Consider the following 13,241-nt stretch of genomic DNA (forward strand, 5'->3'; position numbering starts at 1 on the left):
ACGCCAGGTTTTGCTAAATATTATCAAAAAATGTTGCAACTCATCTTATAGATTTTTCTACAAATTGCAATCTTTTACAATCAAATAATCTGTTAAAACTTTTGTGGTAATTCTCATGAGTTTGTTTTTTTTAATCTTACTGACATTATGTTAATATTGCATACAGTAAAATTTTTTATCATGGTAAATATCATTTACCTTAGAGATAATATTGCCTAAGATTTTGAATTCTAATCTTATAGCTAATTAATTCTTACCAGATATTTTTATAACATTCAACATTTACTAAATAGGAGTTTGATTGTAAATAATATTTATTTTTTATAATGCCACATAATATTGAAGTTTGTGCGTGAAACATGGAAATTGAATTTTGTAGCAAATGAAAAATGCCATGGCTGACTGGGATTTGATATTAATTACTAATATAGAATTTTTTTTGAGAATTGCTACTACATATTAACAATGTTGTTGATAATCATGTACCAAAAATATTTATAAAAAATGTAATTTTTGAAGCAGTTCTCTACTGAGAATTCACACAATTATTAATTAGAAAAACTTCAATAAGTTTCAAAAACAACATACATCTATCTTATTATTAAGAATTATTTAAGAACAAAATATTTGTAATACTCTTAGTCATAAGATTTATTTTTTAATTATACTGTTAAAGTTGAGGAATCTTTATCTAATGATTCCAAAGATTTTTAAAATAAGCTAACAAAAACGATGATAGATCTATTTTAGGTGGCCACAAAGACAGAGGGAATGTCCTCAACACTGATGTGGCTAATGGCCAATGTCAGAGGTCCCAGGGCATCCAAATGCAGGATATTAGAATCTACGGTGGTGTTGGCTATATAGCCGACACCACTGCTATCACATACAATATTGTATGTGATGGCAGTAAGGTGGGAGCCCTTCAGGCTGAACAGCATGTATAGGAAGTTGGCAATCTGCGTGACCCAACTATATAGAACAGTCTCCTTGGATGCTTCACTAGTGTCGGTGGGGGGAATGCCACCATTGGACCTCATCGTCAAGGAAAAAAGGGACAGGACCACAGAAGGCAAAGAGCCGCATGTTTATTGAATAGCAGGAGGTGGAAGAATTCAAAAGGACATTAGAGCTATATTTTGATCCCAGAGGTAGCTGTATTGGTCAATAGACCATGGGTCATTTGGGGTCTACGTCTGCAGGATTGGAAGGAGGTGTACAGATCAATGTCAGTATTGTGAAGAAACTAACACAATGGAGCACATCTTTTTCATGTGACCCAGGTGGAAGGAAGAATTGCCATGTGATGGTTTGGACTTGCTGGGGGAGTCATGCAGTTGATGCTCTTGTCTGGTGAGGGTTGGACCATGTGTTCACAGTGGTTTCAGGTGGAGTGCTCCACCAGAAACTACTAAAGGAAGAACATGAGGAGGGCAGCATGGATGTCAGTTGAGGGTAGTGCTGGGCACCAGTCATTGGGGGCAGGTGGCAGAGATACCTCGACATTGCCATCAGCAATGGCTCCCATGAAATGCATTCCTGCCATCTAAGACCAGCATAGCTGTGTGGGGTTAAGAATCTACTTGTATAGTATATATTGTCGTAAATATCATGTGAATGTGGTGTGTAAATATTTGTATGAATGTGAGGTGTACCTGTGACACATGTGGTGCTAAGGTTGAGCCTTTACGTCAGTTCCAGCACCACGTTGCATGAGGGAGTGGGTTTTTAGTGGGCCCACTGCAGTAGGTGGTGAACCTTACACACCCAGTATGTATGGGCTAGTTTTTTATTTAAAACATAATCACAATTTCTTTCTCTGAATTCATCATAAATGATACTCGATGGAATTAAACTTTCTTCCTTCAGATTTGCCACAATAATCGTTTTAAATCTGAATAGCTTCATTCTACAGTTGCTCGTCCATAAGAAAACATTAAGATAAGTTGTACCATATTCCAAATATCACTATACTCTTTAAAAATTAATTACCAAAAAAAGCATCCAGCCTTAATTTATCCCTCCGAAATTCATTGAAATTAATTGGGCATTCCAACATTTCCTTCAAGAAACAATTTAAATTGCTGTAATACTGTATTACAGATATTTGAATTGATTATGTACAGTGTACGTATATTTAAAAACTTGCTTTAAAAATTTGCAAGCCATCAACGCAAAATAGATAAATGATTCATGATCAAAAATGATTCATGAAAACTAATTGAATGGATTTTTCTCAAAACTTTATTTAAATAAAATCTTTCTCCATTTACCCAAATATTACGGTTAACTTAGCGTTCAAAATCCCTTGTATTTGAATAGATGCATGAAGTCATGTGAAAAACTGCAACTCAAATCACATATGCAGGAACCTATGGAGGCACAGTTTATAATATTTAAACTACTTCGGGAAAGAGTTGCATGTAAATTTCATTTTAATAAAGAACAAAGTTAAATACCTAAGAGACTATGCTCATCCTGGTAGAAAAAGTAGGGGGTGTTTATCAATTCACATATTATTTCTACATCGTGCAAACCAAAGTGATTCAAGCATTCGCAATAAAGCCTTATGCTCCTGAAAACATATGATATTCCCGACATGAATTCACCACAGAAACCTATAATATGTCATAAAAATAATAACAGTGAAAATCAATTGAAATAGTATCATAATATTATAATACAATTTGACAGAAGTTTTTTCAATATTTCTCAAACATCACAGTGTAAACTAAACAAGAACATTATGAAATGATGAAAATTACACGTGGAATCAATTGTTTTCTTTCTTAGACTTTTAGTGGATACAGTATACCTTACATCTATTCAACCACCCATTTTGTTACCTTTATTTACAGTAAAAATTTCACTAAAAACAAACTTAGTTAAAATACTGTAACTTTAGAAAAAGTCAAATTTTACAATATCTCCAGGGCACAAATAAATATTCCTGGGAAAATAAGCAAAAATACAGAATTCCAGAACATTTTCAGTACTGAAAAACGACTTCTAAATTCCAAGTTTCAGAATGCACGGGAACCCTGTGTAAAGAACGGAGTGCTATTCAATCTTTTAATGGTCAAAAAGTGAAACCGATCAATATTTATCATCAATAAAAGCAGATTTATACTGAAATAAAGAGTAAACAGAATATGGAAAGGTGATATAAATTTGTAATACATAAACTGATGCTCAAGAATTATCATTGAAGGTTTGAATCAAGTTAATAAAATATTGGAAACTAGATACAAAACATTTAGCGAGTAGCACATTTTCTTCCTAGTCATTCCAGTACCTCAATGAAATTGCATTGAAAGACTTGGACTACGACAAAATTTGTACACAATACATTTCCCACCAATTGTCTGACCAACACAAAATCAGGTAATATTGTCAGTGTGCTTTTTCAAAAAGAATCATGTAGATTATGTTTAGTGATTTTCATGATCAGACTGTTTTTGGTAGTATCTAGGTGCCTCATTACATTCCAAAGTAAGAAACAGTCACTTGAATGAAATCATCCCAACTCTTAAAAGCACAACAATCCAAGCACATTCTTTTATGTCACAAAATCTCATGACGGAAATTTATTGGGATTGAAAGGGCATTCTTTTAGTAGAGTTTTCATAACAAATGGTACTACAATAAACCTTGATTAGTATTTCTTGAAGCATTATTGTTCACAAGTCTAGTTTTGTACTGCAGCTACAACTCAAGCTTTTTTCAGTAGTTTTGGACAAGAAGTTCTCATTCACCCATCTCATAGTTTGGTCCTTGCTCCAAGTAATTTTCACTTATTTCCTAAGCCTATGAGTTCCAAGGTTCTAATTCTAAGTCTTCTAATCAAACAAAACAGTAAAATGAGAGGGAACAACTTCTTTAGAACATAGAAAACTGCATTATACAGAACTATTGAAGGTACATGGAGAATATATACAAGAGAAGAATCAGAAGAGGGAGCAAGGGAGCGATCGGCAAGAGTTTTAAATTATATTAAGAAACACAAGATCATCAAGCAGAACAATTTTATGATGATAAAGCATGTTTTATAACATCTTAGAATACGGAGGAGTTTTGCAATATACTGTATTTAATTTCACTACTAATGAAACAATGTGCATTCCACTAAAACATGAAATAATTTGTTTTTTAAAAACTTTCTAATTTCTGTGGTAGTAAAGTATTCTGTGATCCAATATGACTGATACATTATGACCAAAAAATAAATTATATATATAAATAAACAAATGGGTAACGTAAATAGGAATATGTCAATTTTTGGTTAAAAAAGTTTCATAACAGAAACCAATAATTAGTATAACAAATTTATGGCTAATATAAATTACTTTTCAGGTAAGCCAGTTTGATATTATATGTGTATTTCTATTAGTAGTAATGTTGGATTAGATCTAATGCATTGTAATGATAGTATTAAAAACAGTTCCTAAGCAAAAATATTAATACCTACTTTCCAAATCAGAATGATTGGATGAATTTATGACCGATAACATATCACAAATCGGTTTTGTAATTACTGTATTATAAATATCACCATTTAAAAAAAAGCACACAACTAATACAATAAAATAAACTAATAAATGAAACTTTTACATAACATAATAGTCTCATAAACACACCAAACTTTAAACGCAAAGTAAACACTGAAATATAGAATACTGGAATGGATACTGTCTATGCCCAACGTAAGCGGAAAACGAACGTGAGACAAATAGTTTTAGAGGTAAGTTTTCATTGTGTCGCATTGTACCTAACGTACCGTCCTTTCAGAAAGTGATTCCATAAAACTTAATTGTATTTGATATTAAGTGATAAAATCTCATAATTCTATTTAATTAATAGAAAAATTTCAATGCTTATGAATATTAAATAAATGTTGAGTTAATCATTGTATCATATAAATGTTTTTATAAAAACTTTCTACAATAACTTGAATTAGAAAGATAACTTGTGATTTGTGATCTCTTTTTGAACAAACAAACTTTTTGAACGGACTGTTAACAAAGAGAGGTATACCTCTAAATCAGCTGTCTTTGTTGGCACGGATTTCTAAAGCTATAGCCCATTCCAGTATTTCTATATTTCAGTGAACGTAAACGACTTACATAACCTGAATACACACGTATTTTGTTTTCAAAAAATATCCAGTAAATGCGGTAAAAAATTTTAATTCGTTCTATAACAACAAAAAACTTTCCTACGAGTTATAATAATGAGCATATGACGTTTAAAATAACTAGTTCCGTTCTTTCTCGGTTACCTCAATACAATTAAATATTTAATTATTTTTACAGTAATGGAATATTGAAACGGTACAACATCTTTAATAAAGAAAATTCATTCCAATCAGGTATAAAAATTATTTTTTAAATGTATGTAATTTATTTTAATCTGATTATTTTTTCTTCTATTGCCGATTGAAATTTTGCAAAACAAATCAGTGTACATGATATGTAATTAATATAAGTAAAAACCACAATCAGTTGTGTGCAAATGGACACAAACAACATTTTTTGAACTTGATCAATGTGCTATTTTGACTTCACAGTCAATTGCTTTATATAAGTTTTAGATATCCTTGTTCAGTATTAAAAAAATATGTTTATCTACATCATATAACTTCTATAAATTACAATTCATATTTCTTGCTATCAAAACACAATCAGATCTACCAAAATTAAATAAATTACTTTTACTAATTTCTTCAATAAAAATAAATTATCTGTAATCACTTAACTGAAATACTTTTAGTTCAAAAATATCAGATTTTAACTTATTACAGTATACTTATTCATTAAGATTCTACTAGCACATATAAATCTAACCTGGTTGTTAAGCTTGTGATATCTCAATTTACAAATGAATATAATTCCTCTACCTTGAGTACTGACTACAGCTAGCATAGCCATAGTAATTATTAATTTTTATTTTCTCTTGAGCCCAATTGCAGTTACCCAACCCTCTTTTTCTATTTTAAGATAAGAAATGAATTTTGTACTGTGTGAAAAAATGCCAAGCCTGATCAGGATTTTTGAAAGTTGTGGATAAAACAACTCTTTTTTTCTAAATTCAGATTGTTAACAACAATTTAATTTTACGTAAATTATCCTTATTATAAATAAAATAGGTAAACAGTGCTAACTATTATAAACAGATTTTGTTTCTTACAAAGAAATCAAAATTTTTCCTTAATGCTTCATATATTTTGATGAAATAATAAAATGTCTTTATTTTCATTGCTTGTTTAAACGGGTTTATTTAATAGTGTAAAGAAAAGATTTAGATAAATATGTGTACAATTTTAACTGCATTTGGTTTAAGCCTTCAACATCTTATGTATTTCTTAAAATAATCACAGAAGATCCTTTAATATTACAACCCAGACTTTACAATTCTGATTCTCAAATGTCTGTGTCTTTTTCTTAGTCTTTCTTACCATTTCATAAACAATACTCTTCCCAGAACATAGATTAAGTATACAGGTATTTCACATGACATTCATGTGGTGAATTGAGAAATTTATTTTAACATGTCTTCTTTTTCTTAGATCTTCATTGATGCTTTTTTTATTAAATTTCACTAATGTAAATAGTGTTTTTATTGAATCCAGCTTGTTTTAGGGATTGTTACGGATCTACCATTTATCTTTTAATCTTGAAGACCAATTTCCCACACAAACATTTCTTCATATATCTACAATTTATTCATTACTACTACTTTGTTTCAAAAAGCATGTGAATTGAGAAATTTATTTTAACATGTCTTCTTTTTCTTAGATCTTCATTGATGCTTTTTTTATTAAATTTCACTAATGTAAATAGTGTTTTTATTGAATCCAGCTTGTTTTAGGGATTGTTACGGATCTACCATTTATCTTTTAATCTTGAAGACCAATTTCCCACACAAACATTTCTTCATATATCTACAATTTATTCATTACTACTACTTTGTTTCAAAAAGCATATCCTTCAGTTCCAAATTTGTTGTCTTAATGTTCTTTTTTTGGTTCATAATAATTTAATTTATTGAGATAAATATTAATAATTTTTTCTTCTTCTATTCTTTTAAAAATGTCTTCCAACGTTACACAGACGTATTTATATAAATGGTTTCTCTACAGTCTTGATGGAGATAGATTTTCTTGAGAAATACTGAAGACATAATCATCCTCAGTAATGTTCACCATGAGCTTTGCAATTTAACATTAAAGAGAGTAGTCAATGGAGGTCCTCTTTATGCAAGGACCATAGGATGTTATTTTGTTTTGTTTTTTTTTTTGTCTTCAGTCATTTGACTGGTTTGATGCAGCTCTCCAAGATTCCCTATCTAGTGCTAGTCGTTTCATTTCGGTATACCCCCTACATCCCACATCCCTAACAATTTGTTTTACATATTCGAAACGTTGCCTGCCTACACAATTTTTCCTTAAAGCGACTATTCCAGGATGCCTTAATATGTAGCCTATAAGCCTATCTCTTCTTTTAGCTATATTATTTCAAATGCTTCTTTCTTCATGTATTTTGCCGCAACACCTCATCATTTGTTACTTTATCCACCCATCTGATTTTTAACATTCTCCTATAGCACCGCATTTCAAAAGCTTCTAATCTTTTCTTCTCAGATACTCCGATCGACCAAGTTTCACTTTCATATAAAGCGACATTCCAAACATACACTTTCAACAATCATTTCCTGACATTTAAAGAGAAGACCAAATTGGTCTTCTCCTAACACTTCTTCCACTTTCCTCTCAATTCTTCTGTATAGAATTCTAGTTAAGATTTTTGATGCATGACTAGTTAAACTAATTGTTCTGTATTCTTCACATTTATCTGCTCCTGTTTTCTTGGGTATCATGACTATAACACCTTTTTGAAGTCTGACAGAACTTCCCCTTTTTCATAAATATTACACACCAGTTTATATAATCTATCAATTGCTTCCTCACCAGCATTGCGCAGTGATTCTACAGGTATTCCGTCTATTCCAGGAGCCTTTCTGCCATTCAAATCTTTTAATGCTCTCTTAAATTCAGATCGCAGTATTGTTCCTCCAATTTCATCCTCTTCAACTTCCTCTTCTTCCTCTATAACACCATTTTCTAATTCATTTCCTCGGTATAACTCTTCAATACATTCCACCCACCTATGACTTTACCTTTCATATTATAAATCGGTGTACCATCTTTTTGTTTAACACATTATTGGATTTTAATTTATGTACCCCAAAATTTTCCTTAACTTTCCTGTATGCTCTGTCTATTTTACCAATGTTCATTTCTCATTCCACTTCTGAACACTTTTCTTTAATCCATTCTTCTTTCGCTAGTTTGCACTTTCTGTTTATTATTTCTTAATTGTCGATAGTTCCTTTTACTTTCTTCATCACTAGCAGTTTTATATTTCTACATTCATCCATCAGCTGCAATATATCGTCTGAAACCCAAGGTTTTTTACCAGTTCTCTTTGTTCCGCCTAAGTTCGCTTCTGCTGATTTAAGAATTTCCTTTTTAACATTCCCCCATTCTTCTTCTACATTTTCTACCTATCTTTTTTATTCAGACCTCTTGCGATGTCCTCCTGAAAAATCTTCTTTACCTCTTCTTCAGGGCAAAATCTTTACCTCACAGAAATCAGGGCAAAATCTTTGGCCGGCTGATATTTGCTAATAAAGCATTTCTGAACCTACGTTTAAATAAACTTTCTTCTTATCTTCATAAGCTGAACATTTCCTGAAAGTTTGTTATATTCTTCGTAAATCATGCTGTATACGATTTTTGTTAAATACTAGCAGACCCGGCAATGCTTCGCTATTGCTATATATATATATAGAGAGAGAGAGAGAGAGAAAGAGAAAGAGTTTAAATGCACACAATTGAAAATTTGATAAAAAATTAAAAATCTGAACTTCATAAATTTTACATTTCACTTATTTTCCTTCCCCTTTTCCCTTTCCAACTTCTCCCTTTCAGCCTTTTCCCTCACCCATCTCCCAGTTTCCTTTTTACTTTTCCCCGTTTTCCATTTTTCCCTTTTGCCGGCGCGTAAATCGGTCCATTAGTTTTTTTTTGGTCTTTACCGGACACACATACGAACATGCCGTTTATATATATATATAGAATAAAAAAGTCTGTTTGTCTGTATATTTGTTTGGTTGTTTCGTAAATATCTCGACACCGGCCCCACCTAGCGGGTATAGTTTTTGTAAAAATATTCCTTTTCACATAACTAATATTCATATTCTGAATACGAACCAAATCGGTCCGTAAATATAATTTTTCTAAATATCTCAACGCCAGCGCCATCTAGCGGGTTCATTTTATGCAGAGATAATTCTTTCCGCGTAAGTAACACGTATTCTGAATACGAAGCAAGTCGGACCGTAAATACAATTTTTCGAAATATCTCATGTCAGCGCCATCTAGCGGGTCCAAACTAATTCAGAAACCTTCCCTGGCACGCGTCCAACCGTTCCCCAAAATTTCATCGCTATCGGATGAACGGTTTAGGAAGGCATAACAGACATACAAACATTCATTTATATACATATATAAAGAATATTAAATTTTTATTTTTGGTCGGCATGCTGAAATATAAATAAAATACAGGAAAAGTTTCTTTAACGATCCAAAATGATCATCTACTAAGACTGTTTTTATATTTCATTGTTTTTAATTACCTCGAGCCCATAAAATTATTAAAATCTGCAAATAATTGAATGGACAATGCGAATACTCCCGCTATAAAATATAGTAATTTCCCAAATTTGTATGAAGGAATCGTTAATAAAGTCATTAATGCGATTTTAAAAACTTCTACGGTTTTCTAGTACGATAAAAAATCAATGATTTCCTCATCATACCTATGTATGGTGTGTACTGTTTCCAGTAATCATATAAAACTTTACAATCTGTTTAAGAATTATACACCCTGTTACCACATAGTAAAAAAAATACTGCTTCTTCTAACAAGGGTAGAGCATGTAAAACAATTATTCACTTGCTCGCAGGCATATGGTTTTTTACAGAAATACAAACTGTCAGCAGAAATATTATATTCCATAGATTTCTTTAGTGCGATTTTTTTATTTTGTAGCTATTAGGACAGACTTTATGAACTAACCCCACACTATTGATGAACTGAAGATGAACATTCAACAATAAATTGACAGCTCTGACAATAACATTTTGAATCAGCTGACTCTCTATATGATCACTCAAACACAATAGTGCATTGTGCTGTTCAGGGTTCTCGCATTAAAAATGTAAAAATAATAAGCTGAAATACTGCAAAATATATTCAAGATGGGTGCTGTGAAACAGTCAACTTGAATTCAAATATGTATGAAACTTAAACAATGATTTTTAATGGATGGTAATGCTTTATTAAATCGCATAACTTGGATTCATCATTTTGATCTAAAATTCAAACATCATACCCACCAAGAAAAATTCATTACCTAAACATTAACTGGTAAAGTGATCCTAACAATGTTTTGGGACTAAAAGATACCATCTATTCCTATTATTTGGAAGAAAAATGTACGTACAGCAAGTACTATTGTCAGAGGCTAGAAAATAAAATGAAATCCCCCAATAAGGACATGTGCCCCCACACTGCACAAGAGTCATAAGCTATTCAAAAGTCGGGTCGGGAAGTGTTGCCACATCCATGTTACAGTCTCAATCTCACACAATCAGATTTTTTTTTGTATCGTCCTTTCGAAGAGTTTTTGTCTCATTAAGCTTGGCAATAATGAGCAGGTCCAGAATGGCTCAAAGACTGAGGTAAATTACTCTTTATTACTGGAATAAGAAAGCTCATAGAAACATACAAGAGTTTACATATAGCCAGCAATTATGTTGAAAGTAGTGTTATTTGGAAATTGCAGTGTAGTTTGAAAGTTTTAGTGTAATAGTGTTTGTCATTGAATAAATAATCATTTTTCTACAGTCATTTGTTACTTAAATTTTTTAGCAACCTCGTAGATTTGATGAATGAAATAAATTAAAGTAAATACTAATTGTAATTCTTTAGGACATTAATAGAAATTGTAAACTTTGCAATATACAATAGAAATTGTACATTTATAGAAATTGAAAACTTATGTTATGGCATTTGTTTATATAACAAAGAATACAGCAGCAGTCTGATGAATGGTAATTCATAGTAACTCCTAGAATTTTTACAACACAGTACTTGTTTATCTTCTTAAAGGGAACAGAAACGGAAGATGAGAAAGATGACAATCCATTCCTTCCCTTTCTGATGGTTTTTTTTTAATTTTGATAAAACTGATTATGCTCTCAAAATGAAAAGATAAATCATTTCTGCACACGTAACTAGTAGAAATTACTTATCCCTTACATTGTTAAATGACTACATTAAAAATAAGCCTATCTCATAAGCCTTCTTATATATGTAATTTTTTTTCCTGTTTAGCCTCCGGGAATCACTGTCAGGTATTACTTCAGAGGATGATATGTACAAGTGTAAGTGAAGTGTAGTCTTGTAAAGTCTCAGATCGACCATTTCTGAGACGGGTGGTTAATTGAAACCCAACCGCCAAAGAACACCGGTATCCGTGACCTAGTATTCATATCCGTATAAAAGTAACTGCCTTTACTCTAGGACTTTAACATTGGAACTCTCGACTTCGAAGTCAGCTGATTAGCAAAGACATGTTCACCACTAGACCAACCTGGTGGATTGTTATATATGTAATTAACTAAATAAACTCGCAGAGAAGATCATAAGATCAACTTAAAAGTCACGCATTAAATTGTTAAAGACTAAACAAAAGTAATAATTAATTATATATAACACTTCAAAAAACTATTCAAATAACAAAAAAATAAATATATTAAAAGAATATAAAAATACTATGTTTTAAACACAACACATGATCAAAGAAAAAAAAGAAAAAAACAACTTTGAGATTTACCAATAACATTGATAGCAAAAGAATAATTTTAACAAAGATGTAATTAAAAAGAATACTTATTACAAAGTAGTTATAAACTAAATAAATAATGTAGAATCATAAAATTGTAAAAAAATGTTATTAACATCTGTTTCTAGTTACAGGCCAATTACTTATTTTGACAAACCTTGTACAGCTATTTACTAAAAACACTACAATCGTTAAAAACATTATTTAAAAATTATTAAAATAACAAAATATCAGTTAAAAATGAATGCACTACAAAAACAAAAACAAATTCAAAATGTATGTTACGAAAAAAATTAAAAAGAATAAAGACATTAAGCTCATTTTACAACAACACATATGAAAAAAGCCAAGATGAAAATAGATAAAGTTTTAAAATTAGTTCATATGAAAATTAAGTCAATATCACAACAATGACATATCCCAAGATATAAAAAAAAACTCATACTACCTCCTAGCTGATAATAATTAGCTATATAAATAAAAGTAGCGTTATAATTAGATTATCCAAAGAAATTGTTAAAAACTAGTTTAATTATAATGTCCATATCTAATAATGTCCACTAATTTAATGTCCACATCTGGTAACAAAATAATCTATTTTGACACCCTAGTATAATTTCACACCAAACAGTAGAGTCGGTTAAAAAATTAAAAAAAACAGTTTTAAGATTTTAGATTTGTTTTAAGTAAAATAAGACTAAATTAAGTTTTTTTAATATAATTACAATAAATATTTTTGTATTTTAAATGTTTAAAGTAATTAAGTTAGGGCCAACATTTTTATTGATCTTTTAAATCCACAAAAACAATCATTATCTAACCGATAAAACAATAAATGTATATATATACAGAAATTTATTTAACAGATAATACGGATAAATGAAGAATTTCAGCGATTAAACATTTTTTTTTTTTAAATTGAATTATATTTATACAAATGTGTAATTTCAACAAGTTAGTAAAACGATACAAAAATCTAAATAAAAATGATAGTTATAAAATAACCCTATTACAAAAACTTGAGAATAAATGGTTTAATATGTGAATGCACTCTGGTGGATGTTGTAGAATATATAGTTTAAAAACAGTAGGTGGTAAAAGGGACAGATGTCATATGTTAATTTATAACATAAAAATAAATGAAAATTATGGAAGAATTAAGAAGGCAAAGGGAAGAGAATTATTTAGAGATGCCACATGACGAAATCACATAGTAAAATCACATGAATACCTATGATAAAAATCATACGCTACTTCAAAAATATATAAAA

The 13,241-nt window shown here is 30.5% G+C and overlaps 1 protein-coding gene across 1 annotated transcript in view; it reads left to right on the plus strand.

The window, feature by feature from the left end:
- Positions 1-5,088: 5,088 nt before the first annotated feature.
- The window catches only part of LOC142321383 (uncharacterized), a 96,856-nt gene continuing 88,703 nt past the window's right edge, over positions 5,089-13,241 (plus strand). Inside the window, exon 1 of the mRNA XM_075359416.1 lies at positions 5,089-5,368. The gene's annotated coding sequence lies outside the window, so the exon portion shown is untranslated. The remainder of the gene's footprint in view (positions 5,369-13,241) is intronic.

This window comes from Lycorma delicatula, chromosome 3, assembly GCF_047948215.1.
Source record: "Lycorma delicatula isolate Av1 chromosome 3, ASM4794821v1, whole genome shotgun sequence".
Taxonomy (NCBI): domain Eukaryota; kingdom Metazoa; phylum Arthropoda; class Insecta; order Hemiptera; family Fulgoridae; genus Lycorma; species Lycorma delicatula.